This window comes from Monodon monoceros, unplaced genomic scaffold, assembly GCF_005190385.1.
Source record: "Monodon monoceros isolate NGI ecotype Baffin Bay Population unplaced genomic scaffold, NGI_Narwhal_1 Super_Scaffold_5, whole genome shotgun sequence".
NCBI classification, from domain to species: Eukaryota; Metazoa; Chordata; class Mammalia; order Artiodactyla; family Monodontidae; genus Monodon; species Monodon monoceros.
In genome coordinates, this window is record NW_021703782.1 from 2014982 (window position 1) to 2020981 (window position 6000).

Here is a 6000-nt window from a genome sequence, read left to right on the forward strand (position 1 = left end):
ACTGGGCCTGTTTGAAAAGTTGTCTGAGTGTAAAGTTGGGGCCTGACAGTTTGTCAAAAGCTGCCCACGGCGTTGGGAACGCCAGCAAGAAAGAACACAGGGTGTTTCTGTTCCCTGAGGTCAAATGCAACATTTCTAGAAAGCTTGCATGACAAGCAGCCGCATATGTACTTACCCAGACAGTACAGTAACAGGAAACATCGGGCATAGTTTAACCTCTTAACAACCATGAAGATGAAAAACAGTAAGCTCCTCAAAGAGAACTGGGGAAACAGTAAGGATGGTGGGGATTTTCCCATCCCAGCACTTTGCACATGCCTCTTTCATCAAATGCTCTTTTCGCACCTAACTGGTTTAGAACTGTCTCCCCAACCGTGGACGAGGACGTCCTCCCAGAAGGATGGAAATCCTGTCGCGATACTGAAAGATGTGAACTTGCTCTGGCACCAGTGGCTCAGGAAGTTGGTGACTGAGCTCTGAAGCCAGTGCTTCCAGATGAAAACCGACTCAGAGGGTTCCTGGGGCCCCGCCGTCACGTGGCCTGACAGCTTTTCTATCACAAGCCTACCCCTCCTTCAGACCGCAGAGATTCTATCCACGTAAAAACTTTCAAGACTCGCAGGCAGTAACGCCCCAGTAATGCCGGGCGATGCCCGAGTGCCAGGGGCAGGGGGAGGGGAATCATGACTCCAGCGGGTGTTAGGGACGAAGGGTGGGCTGCTGGGAAGGGGCGGCATTTGGCCAGGAGACCCCGTGTTCACAATGCTGCCTTGGTCCCAAGAGAATCATATGCCCAAGGAAGCAAGACCATGGCTCTGTTTTCATGGCAGGAGTGGCCCAGACCTCGGGACAGAGCGGCAGACTGTGTGGGGCGAGGGTCCTTGTCCCTGCACAGGCTGGGGACGAGGGTCTGAAATTGGAGCAGACAGACCAGTTCCTTCATTGCCCTCACCCCAAACCCACCACCCAGTGAGACGGAAGAGCAGGACTGCGATGCCACAGCTCAGGGGTCTGGGCATGCCTCCTTCCAGGGTGAGCTCACCTCGACGGGAAAGTAAGGACCCGACGGCTTTTCACGGAATTTCAAGGAACTCTGTATGAGCTCCAGTGTGGCTTTCTTTCCACGACCTTCTCTAGCCACAACACCCAAGTTCACTGTCCACCCACAAAACAAATTTGTGCCCTAAAACACCTTCCTCCCGGCCCTGGGTGAGAACCAGCTGGTAAGACTCAGGGTGGACACCAGATAATTCAGTAGCTGGGGCACAAAGCAGGGAGCCGCAGGGTTTGCTGACCTTAAAACTGTAAATGTCCCTTTTTGGGACACCCTGCAATTTAGAAGGAGTTAGTCTTTGAGAAGTATCGGAAGCATAAATAAACACGAGGAAGGAAATAATACTGACATAATAATAGTAGTAACAACAGTCATAACAAGGCAATTTAAGAAACATCAAGATATTTTCTGTGTGCAGCTGGCCTCTTTGCTAAAGAGAATACAGTCTTTTTAAATTACAGTACTTAGGGCTTCCCTGGTGGCGCAGTGGTTAAGAGTCCGCCTGCTGATGCAGGGGACGTGGGTTCGAGCCCCGGTCCAGGAAGATCCCACATGCCGCGGAGCGGCTGGGCCCGTGAGCCATGGCCGCTGAGCCTGCGCGTCCGGAGCCTGTGCTCCGCAACGGGAGAGGCCACAACAGTGAGAGGCCCGCGTACCGCAAAAAAAAAAAAATAAATAAATAAAACACAGTACTTAGATTTTTCTAAAAGAGAGCAAAAAAATTTAATGAGAGCTAAGTTGAATAGTCACTGTTTTATATAAAGCTTTGCAGAGGAATCGGCCTCTAGGTTCTGAGCATCAGAGGCTACACATAGTAGGTCTGTGCAGAGGGACCTTTTCTAATTCATAACCCACTAGGGTGTTTGTTCCTCAACATGATGGTTTTTCAATAAAAGGCAAATAAAGACTTTAAAATATATATTACAAGAGTAATACATGTTCATTACTTTGAACAGGAAATAGTGTAGATTTATGGTGAGTAAAAAGTGACGGGCCTCAGCCAGGTTCTGCCTCTGTCTCCCCCGCCGATCTGTTTCCCAGTTCTCTCGACAGTTTGGAACATACCCTTCCATGTACTTTCTATGCAGATGTTGTTAACTAAGCACCTGCTTGATTAATTTTAACACAAATGCAGCCAAGCAGCACATACATTCTTCCTCTCACAGCATCTCATGAAAAGCCCTTTCTGCGAACACAGCAGGCTGGTCGCATGGTACCCGCTGCATCCCCCTCTTGTGCACCCTGCCCGAACAACCATATCTGCAAGGCAAACTCCCAAAAGGGAAGCTGTCAGGTCAAAGTGTAGCCTAAAGCATATTTTGAAGGATAGTGCCTAATTGCACTCCAAAAATCTGTCAGTTTTCATCATCTCTGAGAGCGAATAAAAAGTCCCTGTTCCCCACATTGTTAACAGTGTTAGGTGTTACCATTTTAAAAAATCTCTATCAGTTACAGTATTAGGTGTTCTCAATCATTTTTAAAAATCTCTGTCAGTTACAGTATTAGGTGTTACCTCTATCAGTTACGGTATTACACGCTAGCAATCATTTTTTAAAATCTCTACGTGTTATCAACCATTTTTAAAGAACTCTATCAGTTGAAGAGGCAATTTGTATTTTCTTTTAATTTGTATTTCTCTACTAATGAGATTAAGCGTCTTTTTTCTTTTCCTAGGATTTCCTTATTCCCACACTTTATCCATTTTTCGACTGAGTTGTATTTTTCTTATAGATTTATAAGTGCTCTCTACAAAGTACAAAAATCATTCTTTAATATACTATGTATGCATGTATGTATATGAATGCGTATATATCTCCATTAAGTTAGAAACATTGTTCCAATTTGTTTTTTAACTTGATATGTTTGTCATATATACATTTTTCTTGGATGGGCAAATTTATTCACCTTTTCCATTATGGCATCTCAAGCTAACATCATGCTTTAAAAAGCTTTTTTCTACAATCATTTTTAAAAATAAAATCACTTTTCTCCTAGTATATTTATGGTTCCTCCCTTTGTCCGTGTCTTTGAACCACGAGGATGTGTAAAGACTGAAGCAGAGACAGTGCGTTCTTTCTTTCAGTGGCCCAGCAGCTTTGTACAGCACCCATCCTCTCCTGCCAGCTCTGAAAAGCCACCTTCACAAGCCAGGGTCAAAGGCAGAACCCTCGGCTGCACTGCCAGGCCCAGCGCCCAGTCCCCAGCGACGATGCTACTGGGTGGAAATTCATGCCACTACCCCTTCAAAGTAGAAATGAGTGTCTGCCTCACGTCACAGTCCTCTGCAAACTGTTTTTACACAAAGGCAACGGGGAATTTGCTTTTCCATCCCTGCAATTTGGGTAACAAGGCTTTTGTTTTGGGATGATCTAAATACAAAAGCAAGCTTAGTCTTCATTCATAAAAGGAGACTTCCCCACAGCAGAGGAATAAACGGAGAGACTGAAGGGCGTAGTCAGAAGTCTCTTTAATGGATCTGGAAGCCTCCGCCAGGTAGCAGCTCCATTTAGGCGTCTGTAGAGATGTGCTGAACGAATAAAGACATAAAGACGCGCTGGCCTCTCAGAACCATCGAGGGAAGGGAGCACTGCCTCAAGACCAGCACTGTCCCACCAAAGTAGAAAAAGAGCCACAAGTGTGATGTGAAATTTTCCAGTAGCCACATATTAAAACATAAAAAGCAGCAGGTAAAATTAATAACGTATCTTACTGAACATGCGGAAGATGTCATCCCTTCAGCATGTAATCAGTATAAAGTTACGGAGACAGGTACGCCCTCTGTTTGGTATGAGTTTTGCCATCCGCTGGGCACTGGCCTCCCGCCTGCATCCCAGCTGGGACAAGGCACAGCGAGAGTGTCCCCGGAGGCACATCAGCAGCTCACGGTGCATGCGGCGGTGGGGGGGGGGGGGGGAACGGACACCCGTCTCCTGAGTTCATCGAGCTCAAAGAACGTGCGGAACGGGAAGGACACCGACGTGCGCCTCCATGCCGCGTCTCTGCAGCGTCCTGGGCCCGAACTTCGGGCTGGCCAGGAACACGGCACTGCCAGCCCCACGCTCGGAGGACCTGCCTCGCTGACCAGTCCCTTACCTTCCCCTCCGGTGGCCCCGGTGACTGGAAAATAAATACGCTAGCATGTTCTTTTCCGGGTTTCTGACTATGAAATGTAAGGGATGAAGGGAGGGAGCACGTCATCGAAAGCCTGAAAGAAGTTTGCTTCAGGGGAGCTGAGGAAAGGACCATCGAGCCTGGAGGTGAAAGGTCCAGGTGGTCTCAGGCCCCCATCCTAGCCGGCTGAGGAACAGCGGGGCCATTCGAATGCCCTGGCTTCAGGTTGACACACCAGGACGGTAACCTCTGTCCTGTGCACCAGGGGGCACGGGGAAAGCGCCTGTCGCCTGCGATGCGCCACACGAATGTGGTTTACTCTCACCATCACTCGAGGCTCAGCCTGCCCTTCACTTGCCCCGTTGCCTGGGGGGATGCGGGTGCGTGTCTCCTGTTTCTCAGACGTCACATGAGGCTGGCCTTTGCGATCTAGAAAGTCTTATGCCCATACAAGGGACAAATGCCTTTTCTCAACACCAAACAGAAAGACCCCCTTCACAGTCGGCAGAGGCCGAGACCTCGGGTCCACGGTGACCGGAGTTAAAGCTCAGGGACACCTTCCCTCACCCCTACTTTCTCTGAGCGACTGTTATAAGCGGGGCGCAATGCCGGGCGGGGAGAGAGAAACATCCCCTCGACTCGGGAGAGAAGAGGTCCAGGGAAGCGGCGCCTGGGTTTCTAGCAGTAATCGGGGGCTGTGCCGTCATGTTTCTGCAGAGCTGGGGCAGGCGAGGTCAGGGGACACCGGCAGCAATGCTGGACGCTTCAGCGACCTAGGGAGGGTCTCTCTCTCTCTCTCTCTCCTCTCCCTCCCCTTCTCCTCTCTCTCTCTCTCTCCCTCTCCCCCTCTCTTCCCATCTCTCTCTCTCTCCTCTCTCTTTCGTGCTCTCTCTCCCCCCTCTCTTCCCATCTCTCTCCTCTCTCTTTTCTCTCTTTCGCTCTCTCTCCCCCCCTCTCTTCCCATCTCTCTCTCTCTCCTCTCTCTCCCTCCCTCCCTCTCTCTCCTCTCTCTCTCTCTCTCCCTCTCCTCCCATCTCTCTCCCTCTCCCTCTTCCTCTCTCTCTTCTCTCTTTCGCTCTCTCTCTCCCCCCTCTTCCCATCTCTCTCTCTCCCTCTCCCTCTCTCTCTTCTCTCTTTCGCTCTCTCTCCCCCTCCCTCTCTCTCTTTCGCTCTCTCTCCCCCCCTCCCTCTCTCCTCTCTTTCGCTCTCTCTCTCCCCCCTCTTCCCATCTCTCTCTCTCTCCTCTCTCTCCCTCTCTCTCTCCCTCCCTCCCTCCCTCTCTCTCCCTCCCTCCCTCTCCCTCTCTCTCCCTCTCTCGCTCTCTCTCCCTCTCTCTCTCTCCCTCTCTCTTCCCATCTCTCTCTCCCTCTCTCTCCTCTCTCTCTCCCTCTCTCTCTCTCCCTCTCTCCTCTCTCTTTCGCTCTCTCTCTCCCCCCCTCTTCCCATCTCTCTCTCTCCCTCTCTCGCTCTCTCTCTCCCCCTCTCTCTTCCCATCTCTCTCTCTCCTCTCTTTCGCTCTCTCTCTCTCCCTCTCTCCTCTCTCTCCCCTCCCCCCCCCCCCCCCCCCCCTCTCTCTCTCTCTCCCTCCCTCCCTCTCTCCTCTCTCTCCTCTCTCTCTCCCTCTCCTCTCTCTCCCTCCCTCCCTCTCTCTCTCTCTCCTCTCTCCTCTCTCTCTCCCTCTCTCTCTCTCCTCTCTCTCCCTCCCTCCCTCTCTCTCTCTCTCCTCTCTCCTCTCTCTCTCCCTCTCTCTCTCTCCTCTCTCTCCCTCCCTCCCTCTCTCTCTCTCTCCTCTCTCCTCTCTCTCTCCCTCTCTCTCTCTCCTCTCTCTCCCTCCC

At 50.8% G+C, this 6000-nt stretch overlaps 1 protein-coding gene across 1 annotated transcript in view; it reads right to left on the reverse strand.

The window, feature by feature from the left end:
* Positions 1–6000, reverse strand: part of SH3RF1 (SH3 domain containing ring finger 1) — a 151021-nt gene that overhangs the window by 28151 nt on the left and 116870 nt on the right. The gene's annotated exons all lie outside the window — the stretch shown is intronic.